The sequence below is a fragment of the Pleurodeles waltl genome, chromosome 7 (genome assembly GCF_031143425.1).
Source record: "Pleurodeles waltl isolate 20211129_DDA chromosome 7, aPleWal1.hap1.20221129, whole genome shotgun sequence".
Classification (NCBI taxonomy): Eukaryota; Metazoa; Chordata; class Amphibia; order Caudata; family Salamandridae; genus Pleurodeles; species Pleurodeles waltl.
The window spans coordinates 289,655,809-289,668,373 of NC_090446.1; positions in this window are offsets into that span (position 1 = coordinate 289,655,809).

The following is a 12,565-nucleotide window of genomic DNA, read 5'->3' on the forward strand; positions in this document are numbered from 1 at the left end:
TCTAAATCGCACACTGACACTTTATTTGTGGGAACAAGAGAATGTAGGCATGTGTTTTTGTTTCAGAGTAAAGAGAATGGTATGGGACATGTTATTTGGGGATAATTTTTCAAAAGATTTATCAAATGGAGGATTCGAAAATGTTTCAGAAAGTGACTAAATTACATCATAAGAGAAGAGGAGGGAGTCCTCTTCTGCTATAGTGGGAGATATTTTTGGAGCGGTGATTCCTTCAGTGGGGGTTATTCTGAATTCAATAAAGATTCAAAAGTTGTCTACTATTGTGGATAACATGCTGACAAATTTTTAAGGGGCCATACTCCTCATAGTTACTCAATTAGCTGCTGAAAGCGCTATGACTCCTCAAAATCGTCTTGCTTTAGACATTCTTTTAGCAAAGGTTGGTGGAGTCTGTAGAATGATTAATTCTAGCATTGTTGTTCGTATATTCCAGATAATAGTAAAGAGATTAGGGATTTACTAATCTGACTAATGCATGTACTCATTTGAAAGAGTTGAAAGAACCAGGTGTTTGGGAAAAGGTTGACAAAGAGTTTGCATCAGTGGGAAATTGGTTCAGCAACATTTGGAATGGGGTTTTATTAAAAATATTACAAGGGATATTAATTGCTGCGATTTGTCTATAGGGGATCATGCAAATTATGTAAAAGAATTACATTGAAAAAGTCTAAGAATGATCACAGGAGGGAAGAAAAGAAAAGGGAAACATTTTATACGGAAAATTCAAGGGGGAAACGAAATTATGAAGAAATTGAATTGTAAACATTTTAGCTGATGTGAAATTTGTGAATAATAGTTAGTGTGATGACATATTTAGTTATCAGAGGAGGGATTGCTAGCACAGGTGTCTTAATAAAAAAAATTAATGAGTGTTTATGTATTTTGAACAATAAGTTTATGTAGAAAATGAAATAACATAGAAAATAATGCACGCATTTGAAAATGTGATCACAAAGAATGACCACTAATGTTAACGAAGTGTACTAATCAATGATTAATATTTATGAAATCTTGAATATATGTTAGACTAATGCAGTAATATGTCATATTGAGAGTTATGAAGTATGCTTTAGCTTTATAAATAGTAGGCCTTAACTTAGCGAATGTCTTGGCCTATTTTGCCAGGCCTCATGTAAAAACTGTATTCCTTAGCGTTTAATAAAAATGCTGACCAAGTGAATTAAACTGTGAAATGTCTATTATATTGTTTAAATGTGCTCATAACGGAAGCTTTTTGTGTGAACGGACTGCTAAGAGATGATGTTCTTGCTAATGCAACATTTTATGAGTAATGCGCGTGACACTGACTTTCCCAGGGCAAGAACAATGAAGATACTGACTAGAGTGAAGCTGCAGCAATATTGTTACCTGACAAGCGGCATAATGAGGACATTGCAAGCCGAACCAATCAACAATTTGAGAAAGAAGAAATATTAGATTCATAGATTTGGGATAGGAGTTTTATTGGACAGACTCTGAACATACGATTAACTGACCAATAGGGAATTAGGGGATAGTTTGGGTGATTTTAATATAACAACGCTCATTCTGAGAGAAGACGGGTCATTCCAACATTCTAGTCATTCTGCCCACATTTCCTGACCGAAAGGCTATTGCTTTCTTATTCGTCTTTACTAGAGACTTGCTTATCTTTAATGCTTAAATGACTTTGCCCATATTTTCCTGACTGAAAGCCTGATGCCTTGATGATCGACTGATGTCCTGAGGAAGAAGACTGATTCTGCTTTGCTGATCCATACCGAGGAAGATATATATACTGAAATGTGATTATTATGCATATTTGCTTTTTCTTTCTTGGTACCAACTGAGCTGTTTTGAGAGAGCCATAGTTAGATGTTTTCCAAATTTGTGCTATGAAATTTGTTTTGCATGAAGCCCAACACGCTGATGCTAATCTGACGTTAGCTAAGAACCCTCACAAATGACTGACGAAAACGGGGACTAATGTTTGACGAATTTCTCTATGTATGTTATAAGCTGTTGCAGCTGACTCTGCTATTGATTTTCACCATAACCTTAGAATGAGTTGTAGTTCAAGCTTTGGTTATATTGCGTTTCTTCCGTCGCTTTGGATAACCACTGATGTTTCTGTATGTGTTTCATTTGATTTTAAGATTAATTTACATGACCTCAGCATTGTTAATATAGGCAAATAAACGTTCTAAACTTTTACTAAAAGTGTGGTTATTCATGACTGAAGGGTCATGGTGCGTGACAATTGCTGACTCCATTTATTATTGATCTATTGATTACTAATGACTATTGATTAATGTGTATGGATTATTGATTATGTTCTGGAGCCATGCTAAGATCTTCTTAATTGCGAGTCAAAAGGTTCATCGACCTACTTGCGTCCCCTTGTAAATTTACTTATTAAGGTCTGACGCGCTAACAAGGTTTGCCGAAATGAATTGTAGTTGACAGTCCCAAATATTCACCTGATCCAAACACAGTATGATGGAAAAATACTTCACTTCGGACCCTTGGGTAAAATGTGGGAAAGGGATAAGACATCAGGTACACTGGTTCGGAATGCTGTCAATGGCAGACAAGGGTTTCTCTGAACTACAGCTTAATAATCTTAACAAACACAAAACAAAACAAGTTATTAGTAATCTGGCACTATTAACTGGGTTATATAGGATTTATATAACCATATGTACCTATCAGCAAGATTGTGAGATAGGTTAGTTGCTTGTAGATATAGATGTTGGCTGTCTGATGTTATCTGTATCCACCAACAATTGAAGAGGAGAATCCATGTGGGAATGTAACACTCAGAGAGATATTAGGGAGTCTTGAGGAACCTGCAGTTGATAATGTAGGATCTTGAGGGCATCAAAAATATCAATGAGTGCAGAACATGTATGGAGAGGTGAGTCTTACGGTCAATTGTTTCAAATGCCAATGATAAATCCAGACACCAAGAAGCCAACATAATTGTCATCAAATGTGTGCACAATGGCATCCAATGTTTTACGTGTCACTGTCTCCACGCTACAATTGAGCCAGAAACCTTAACTGAAGGTGCTCCAATGGTCAGTGACAGAAATGTGTTACAGGGATGGCACTAAGACACCTTCTCGATGATTTTGCAGAAAGGGTAAGAACTGGGTCATCTACATTAGATTGGGGGCATCTCGAAGTAATATTGTGAGTGTGTTCAGGTTTTTAAAGAGGTACGCTTACTAATGTTTCTATTTTGAATTACCAGTCAGAGGTTTTCGCTTCAGTCAGACTTTATTTCTTTGTGAGTTTTTGTGCACATGTCTTGGAAGAAGCTGGCAATATTAGACTTGGTGGTTGCTGCGAGGGGATACTTGGTTCCTGGCTATGTTTAGGACAGTGCAGTTTGGAGGAGAGAGTTGTGGTAATTTGCAGTTTAATGATCTGTGACCTAAGAGTCCTAGTGCCTTTGGAGTTTGAGGTTTTGACAGATATGTTCAATCTTTCTGATAATTCACTTAGTGGAGGTCAGCTCATTGGATTATTAAGTGGTCATTGGATTTTTTGGATTTTTAAAAAAACGATTTGTGCAGGAAGGAGGAGGCTGATTTTTGACGCTATTAAGTGTTATGGATTGTAATATTTGGTTTTCCAGCTAAATCGTCCAGATGCATAAAGAACTTTTACTGGTCACCAGCAGTCCATCGGGCCATTTGCGACCGTTAAAATACTTTTTGACATGTATCAACCCTATTTTGTGAGTCAGTAACCTTTTTTCAATCGCAAAATAGGGTTTGCAAGCCCGTATTAAGAAGGGGTGTGTAAAGGGCGTCTCTTTCTAATAGCGAGTCTCAGGGGGATGTAACAATGTTTTGGCATTAGCAGTCACCACCAAACTTCAAGTTGGTGGTAAGCAATTCATAAACCGGAAGGGGTCCTTGAAGGACCCGTTCTCCTTTGCAAGTGAGGGTGCAAACATTTTTTAAGAGCAGACAGTGGTCCCATAGACCACTGCCTACTCCCATAAAATTAAAAGGAAACTTTTAATTTTTATTTTTGAAATGCATCCCATTTTCCTTTAAGGAAAATGGACTGCATTACAAAAATAAATTGCTTTATTCACAAAGCAGTCACATACATGGTGGTCTGTTGACCCCAGCAGGCCACCATCTCTATGATTGTGGCATTACTAAATAGGTCGCAAATTGCAACTTGCTTCAGGAATATTAATGAGACAGTGTCAGAGTCACCAGATCCTCGGGGTCTGCGTACGTTCCCAGCATGTCCACCGGAAGACAGCTCCAATACTTTGGTAGAATGTCACAGAGTCTAGGAGAGTGCAAGTGGGGAAAAGGGGATTAGGTAAGGAACAGCTGGGAAGGAGACCTGTAGGAAGCAAAAGGTTAAACAACACAACATCATAATAAAATCACATTGACTGTCACTAGATTATGATTCTTAGTATTGTCTTACTTTTACCATGGATACTCTAAGGAGTGATTTTAACTATATCTCAAGAACTCTGGATACCTGGAATAAATCAAGGATGATTAATGCAATGTTTCATAAAAGCTTTTCATAACATGTCACATAATGTCTAGAAATACAAGAACCTTCTAGAATATATCAGAACAAACACTGCCTTATTTAACATGAGGACTAAAGGCTGTCTGAAAACCATCCCTGGAAAACAATGAGAACTATGCCAGGAACTTGATATGCACTAGAACGTCACATTTCAGATTAGTCTTCTTCACAAAAGAAATGTGTCCACATTAAATAACATTACACTTCAGAGTTTTTTTGTGTGGCCATGAAATGATTGCACACACTGTTTCAGATCTGGGAATCAAGTTTTACATGAGGGAAATGAATTGTGCACTCTGCCGATTCCAACATGAATATGTAAATGTCTTGAAATGATCGTGCAAGCCTTTGCTGATCTGAACAGCAAGTCTAACATGTAGGAAATGAATTGCACACACTGTCAATTCCAACAGGAATATGTAAATGCCATGAAACGATCGCGCAAACCTTTGCCGATCTGAACACCAAGTTTGTCATGCAGGAAGTGAATCGCGCACACAGCCGATTCTAACAAGAATGTGTAAATGCCATGAAATGATCGCGCAAGCTTGTGCTGATCCGAACAACAAGGTTGTCATGCAAGAAATGAATCACACACACAGCCGATTCTAACCAGAATATGTAAATGCCATGAAATGATCGCGCACGCCTTTGCCGATCCGAACACCAAGGTTGTCATGCAAGGAAGGAATCCCGCACACAGCCGATTCTAACAAAAGTATGCAAATGCCATGAAACGATCGCGCAAACCTTTGCCGATCTGAACACCAGGGTTGTCATGCAAGAAATGAATTGCGCGCACGGCCGATTCTAACAAAAGTATGCAAATGCCATGAAACGATCGCGCAAACCTTTGCCGATCTGAACACCAAGATTAACATCAAAGCAATGCTTTGTGTACTCTGAAAGATTTCAAGAATAGGCCCAAAAATTCAAGAGTCTTTTTAGAGCGGGGTCAGGTGCCCAGCCCAACCACCGTCTTACCACCCTGCTTTAGGATCACCATGATAATGCCCTGCAGGCCTGGAACTTCAAGGTAGGCCTCCGGAACAGGAGCTCAGGAAATTGCTGCTGGTCTGTACCGGGACCTCTGAATAGTGCGCACGTGGAGCTGGGCTGGCTCCCTTATATAGAGTCTGGCCCAGCCCACAGACCACACTTAGTCATACTGCAAAGAAAATTTCTAGAAGGTCCTAGAAAGGGACCACACCCTAACACACTCAATAAGTCTGCAGCAATACCCTGCAATTGAACAGTTATTGCAAACATCATTAATAGTGTTTTTCAAGGTTAAAGTCTGCAATGCAAAAGGTTAACAAACTGCATATGAACACAGTGCATGAATTATGCTCTTGCATAAAGGCTGAGTTTTTGCATTTTTGTTGCCCGTAGAGCGCGCACTGTTCTGATGTTGACAGGCAGGTGTTTTGTGACCCATTTGGGAATTGTAAACATTGCTGAACATAACCCACTGCTGTACATACCAGTTTACAATTTCCTAATAGCGAATTGCAAACATTTGCTATTATGAATTTGCAAACCTAAAGCTACATACATCAGGCCCAGAGTTTTACAAGACCCAAAGGAGGGGGATGTGTCACATCGGTGCTGAGAGCAGAACAGAGAGATTACCATAGTCAACATGTGTTCATATGAGGAAGGAACACTTCTCATGCTGTTGTGCAGAGTGTTGCTGGGCGCTGTGCACAGTGCATGGCTGAGCAGCTCACTGCCTGGACTGCCCTGGCATCCCTGCACTCAAAGTCTTTGTAGGGGTGTTCTGAGAGCTGACTGGCACATTGGGTACAAAGGACAGAGGTGGACTTGTGTAATGCAGCAGTGGGCAAAGGATGTCAAATTTGACTTCTTAATCATGTGCTATGTAAGCCAGGTGTTCCAGAAAAGGGACGTGGACTAGCCTTATAGACTGTCCTTTCCAAGATGGTAATTTGTGCAAAGGATGTTATTCGAGGTTCTTTATCTAAGATGAAGTACAGTTTTTTTTGTGATGTCAGTTTTTGCTTGATTCACATAGAAGGGGGCTTTTGCAACACAACTCATTAGTTCCCTTATTTTTTGTTTGCTAGTATTTGTCCCCCTAAATTTTACTTCTGACAACTGGAATGTCTACTGAATTCTGATTCTGAATGTCTTGCTTGTATCCTTCTGATGTCCCAGGGAGTTTGGTGATTTGCTAATCACTCAAATCTTCATCTTCAAAGAAAAGCCACAAGATTGTCATGAGTCTTTCATACATACAATTTTAGAAAGGTAGGTGCCATGGCTACTTAGAGGAAACACTCTCTCTTCAGGCATTTAAGAAGGGGGCTAAAACACCCTCAGCATCATAATGTTGGTTAGTGTTCTTCAGGTTTTTTTTTTCTTCATTTTTCTTGTCCCAGTTTGTGAATCTAAAGGTGAGACATTTGAAATCCCAGGACATGATGGCCAATCCAGTCTAGTTAGGTGTGGAGAATTTTTAGGTTGGTGATGTTACCTTTCTTATGTGTTGGGTTCTCTTTGAGAGAAGATTGTGTAAGTTCCCAATACCTTTAAATGTTGTTGATGAGAGCCTGTATGTGACTTGTGGAAAGAGAGTGTCTTTCCTCTTACATCATACATATTATAGTCCATGCATGACCAGTGCCTTTCCTTTTGCATCATCCATCCTATACCAAATAAATGATAAGCTGTGATACTGTGAGGGTCATTACGACCCAGTCGGCCAGCGGAACACTGGCGGTAATACCGCCAACAGGCTGGTGGTGTTGCGCCATTGTATTATGACCGTGGCACATTAGCCACGGCCATAGCGCCGCCCCTCCCACTATACCGCCAGGCTTCCGCCGGGCGGTCATAATCCCCAGCTGCCAGCCTGTCAGTGCGATAAACACCGCCATGGAAAGGCTGGTGGTAAGGGGCACCTGGCATGGGCAGTGCAGGGGTCCCCAGGCACAGCCCCATCGCGCATTTCACTGCCTGAATTTCTGGCAGTGAAATGAGCGACGAATGCTGCTGCACCCGCTGCACATCAACATTGCCACCGGCTCTATTATGAGCTGGCTTCAATGTTGATATGACTTTTCCACTGGGCCAGCGGACGGAAAAGCTGTTTACGTCTGCTGGCCCAGCGAAAAAGTCATAATAGGGGGCCAGCCATACCGCCAGCACTGGCGGTATGTTGGCTTCCGTGGCTTCGGCGGTCTTTTTAAAAAAAACGCCGAAGTCGTAATGAGGGCCTATGTTCTTTATAAGATCTTGCGTGTGATATATTTTTCAATAAAAGTTTCAACCTGGCCCTAAGTCAATATTCCCCCATTTGCTCCTATCATACACAATTAAAAACTGAGGTTCACTATAAAGACTTGACTCTCAGTCTCTAATGAATTCTCTTTGAATGTTGCTCAAGGTCTTTATAATAAAGTTCACAGACTCCCAACACCTTAGGTGTTGCACAACAGCACACACCTAAGTATCTTTATTGAAACATTGGTGACTAATGTTGATTATCCAGGTTTCATAGTTGTGCAATATACCACATTATAAAATTAAAAACATGATGCAGACTTTGATATAAATAGTTACTAAAGATGGCTGATACTGATAAACTGAGATTGGTGTCTCTTACATTTGATGCACTGTTTGTTCAATGTAGATTTTCTTTTTTTTCATTTACAATACTACTGAAATTGGGTACCAATCCAGTGATTAGTGAAACACATATAGTTTATGGTAATTGAATCAGCTGCTAAAGTGTTTACTCTGTCTAGAATTAAGTTTGAGGTTGCTATGTGTCAAAGTAGAAAAACATATGTACTTCTTATGTATTACACAGTGGTGGTCACTGTAAGACCTGTCAGCCTTAGGGTGGTCTTTCCCCAAACTGTTTGCCTGTTTACCTCACATTTTTGCTGTGCCTTTGTGTTAGCCTTAGAACTCTGGGCACTTTACCACTGCTGACCAGTGCTAAAGGGCATGTGGTTCTCCCTGATATATGGTAACATTGGTGTATCCACCATGTGCATATTGAATTTACTTGTATGTTCTTTATAAAGTGATATACCACATACCCAGGGCCAGTAAATTAAATGCTACTAGTGGGCCCACAGCACGGATTGTTCCACCCACTTAAGTAGCCCTTTAAGGATGTCTCAGGCCTGCCACTGTATAGCGGGTGTGTGACGTTTCGCTGCAACTTCGGCTTGGCATTTAAAACCCCTTGCCAAGCCTTAACCCCACCCCCTTTTATTACAGGCCCCTAGGGAGCCAATAAGGCAGGGTGCTATGTAACTAAAAGGTAGGTCAAGTACTTTTAAGTTTTACATGTCCTGGTATTGAAATAAACCTAAAGTTATTTTTCACTATTGTGAGGGCTACTCCTTTCATAGGCCAGAATTGGGGATACCTTAATATAGGTTTACGCTGTAATTCCTGATAAAAAAGGAGTAGCTGCATCATGTTTCATATCATTGAAATGGTAATGATAAATCCTATTTACTGGTAAAGTTGGATTTAGCATTACTATTTTAGAAATGCCACTTTTAGAAAGAAGGCATTTCTCTGCTGTTACTGCTCTATGTGCCTTGCAGCCTGTCTCCGATACACGTCTGGGATTGGTGACAGCTACACTTTGTGCATTTCCTCTAGACAGCCATAAACACAGGAAGGTTAGGTGTGTCTGAGCTCTCATCTGCATTATGATGGTTATTCCTGGGCAGGAAGGGGTGGAGGGGGGCTGACACTTAGAACTGAATAGGGAGAGCCTATCCCCACAGGAAGGGCGCATTATCCCTACTGAGCCAGGGCTAGGAAGAAAGGACCTCTGTGCACTTCAAAGACCCTTCTTTGAAGTCACCCCCACTACAAAGGCATTTTTGAGTATAACTACTTACCTTACCAAGACAGTACACTATTGGACCTGTGACAAACTCTGCCAAGAGTAAGGACTGCTGTGCTACAAAGGAGTGTGACTCTACTGGACTTCTTTAAAAAAAGGAGTGCTCTATACTTTGATGAGTTACCTTGATGCCTGCTGATCTCTGTCCTGCTGAGGAAGGACCAGACCACTCTTGTCTGAACCCACAGTGCCTTCAAGGGCTTGTTGGCTTGCCCTCTGTTCTCCTGCAGTCTCAAGGACATCAAAGACTGCCTGCAACCTGCAACAAGCACCTGGACTCTGTCTGCTGTGAGTCAATATCTGCCAAATGGTGTAAATCCAGTCCTGGGCCCTCGGAAGTGAGTATCTGTACTGCAACTCAAGAAAACCAATGCACCTACGACGTTGTGATAATCAGAACTGGTGCATTTTGACTCAACACCAAAGCATCACCGGTGCTGCTTGAGCCTCAGCCCTCCATCGCTGACTTTGCAACATATCGTCCCCAGACTCTGACTTATCTTTGACACTGCGTGCCTCGGTGCTGACGCATCGCTCCAAACCCAGCAGTTCGATGACGATGCTTTGCCTGAGTGCCCAATACTACCTGATCTTGAATGCGTCCTTGACACTGCGCAGCTCGGAACCGATGCATCACCTACATCTGCTCAATCAATATCGACTCATCTCATCCTCTGCTCCGCGTAATGAGTTCTCAGCGTTAATCCTTTTGCCATCCAAGGTTCTTTCTCATCGAACCTTGCATGGGTTCTGTCGCCAGCCTAGCCTCCATCACAGTCGACCTGAACTTTAAATTTACCACGGTCTAGCATGACCTCAAGTGACGATTTAGCCCTACTGACGATTAAGCAGTATTTTTGGTTTACTTTTTTAAAATTCATATCTCAACGTCTTGATTAACTGATGAAATTATGAAATCATTGTCTATTTTTCTAAACCTGTATGGATTCATTTTGTGGTGTTTTCATTTTGTTCCTGTGTGTGTGTGTGTGTGTGTGCGTGTGTTTGTTGCACATATAGGTTACACATTGCATCTAGGTTAAGCCTGAGTGCTCTGTGCCAAGCTACCAGAGGATGAGCACAGGTTATTTTTAATTGTGTATCTAGGTTACTCTGATTAGGATTGTGGTCCCTCCTAGGACTAGGTTGTGGTGGCTGACAGCAGTGAGGGTCATTGTCCTGTGGCTTTTGTTCATTTGAATGGGGGGGGGGTGGTTGAGGAATTCAGAAGGTTGCTATAAGCCCTGCCATGCCTGTGGACGTTTTGCATGGTAATGACTGTGAGCACACTATCTGGAAAGAAGTGGAACTCAAGGTCCACGTGGAGATGTTGGAGGTACCTGATTGGATTTGTACTACAACAAGGTCCTTGGCTTCCTGGGAGGGGAGTCAGATAATACTGGAGGCTGTAACAAAGGCCCAGGCAGCTGCTAAAAAGGGGAAAGGCACAGTGTGTGGGAAAACATTCCTTGAGTGTACACCCAGGGAGATGGATGGGGCCTCTGTGGTGGCCACCCCGTAGTGCACTGAGGAGGACATTGCTTTCCTTGGTGACCTGACTACACTTCCCGGTTGGCATATAGAAGGAGGCCCCACCAAGGAGGAGTTCTGTAGGGCAAAAAGGGTGTGTCCAACCCTTGAGTGCATGAGATGCCAGGCTGAAGCCAAAACAGCAGGTGATGTCTCGTGGAGCTATCACATTTACTGGGAGGACAATCTACTTTACAGTGAACCTAAGGCTCCTGTGCATCGGACAAGTGCCTTCCTGATTGAGCTGGTTCACGAGATCCCCTTTGCAAGACACTTGGGCCAAGACAAGACCTTTGCAAGGCTTGTGTCCCACTTTTATTAGCCCAAAATCAGAACTTCTTCAGATGCATTCCGTAGGACTTGTGTTTCCTGCCAGGAAGACAGGGCAGAGGATGAAAGCCCCCTTAATCCCTTGCCTGTCCATTGCACACCCTTTGAGCAGATGGGCATCAACATTGTTGGGCCTATGGAGCCCCAGACTGCGTCAGGCAGTAGGTTTATCCTGGTTCTGGTGTATCATGCCACAAGGTACCCAGAGGCAATCACTCTGAGGACCACACCGGCACCTACAGTGGCAAAGGCCCTGATGGGGACTTTTACCTGAGTAGGTTTCCCCAAGGAAATTGTGTCTGACAGGGTTACAAACTTTGTGTCTGCCTATATACAGTCAATGTGGAAGGAGTGTGGGGTAACCTACAAGTTCTTCACTCCTTACCCCCACAAACATGCTTCTTGAGAGATTCAATAAGACCCTAAAGGGCATGATCAGCGGTCTACCTTAGGCCTTGAGAAAAAAGTGGGATATCCACTGGTTAATATTGGAGTAATTGATGTTGATGCATAAAGCAAAACATTTATATACACGAACGCAGTAGCATCACTTCTATTAGATTCCCCCGTCATGAACTCCCTCTCAACCCCAGCATAAGGTAGGTGGTCAGGCAGCCTCTGAAATGTAGGCCTGAGGTTAATGACTGATAGGTCACAGGTGGGGTAACACTTAGATGGCAGACAAATGCACAAACAGGAAAAAGTAGATCAGGTCCCACAGATAGGGCAACAACAACAACACAATGGTCCAAGGAGATTGGCTGCAATAGAGCACACATGGTCAGACGGGTGTGTGCATTCCCAGAAATACCATAAAATCAGACGCCACACATAGTTAGGAACACTTAGCCACACACAGAACATGCAGCAACCACACATCCCTCAGGCTGGATATCTAAACATGTACTCCCTGTCCCACATTGTGTCCACATAAGGGCGAGGCCCACCTACATTCATTATCTGGAACTGTATTTATGACTCCAGGACAACTGTTCACATTTTATCTAAAAACTGAATGTTTTTTATTGCTTTATGGTACTCAGAGAAATGTATGAAAATCTAGTGAAAACATTGAGAGACAGTCCTCAGTCCCCAGTCCTGTAACTGCTCTCCTGGCAGAAATGTTCAATTAATCAAACTGTTCCTGTTTTGCCAAACTCCTCTTGTCTTTTTTTTTAAGATAAATTCTCATCTGAGCAACATTTTGGTGAGACTGCTAGGAGCTGATTGATT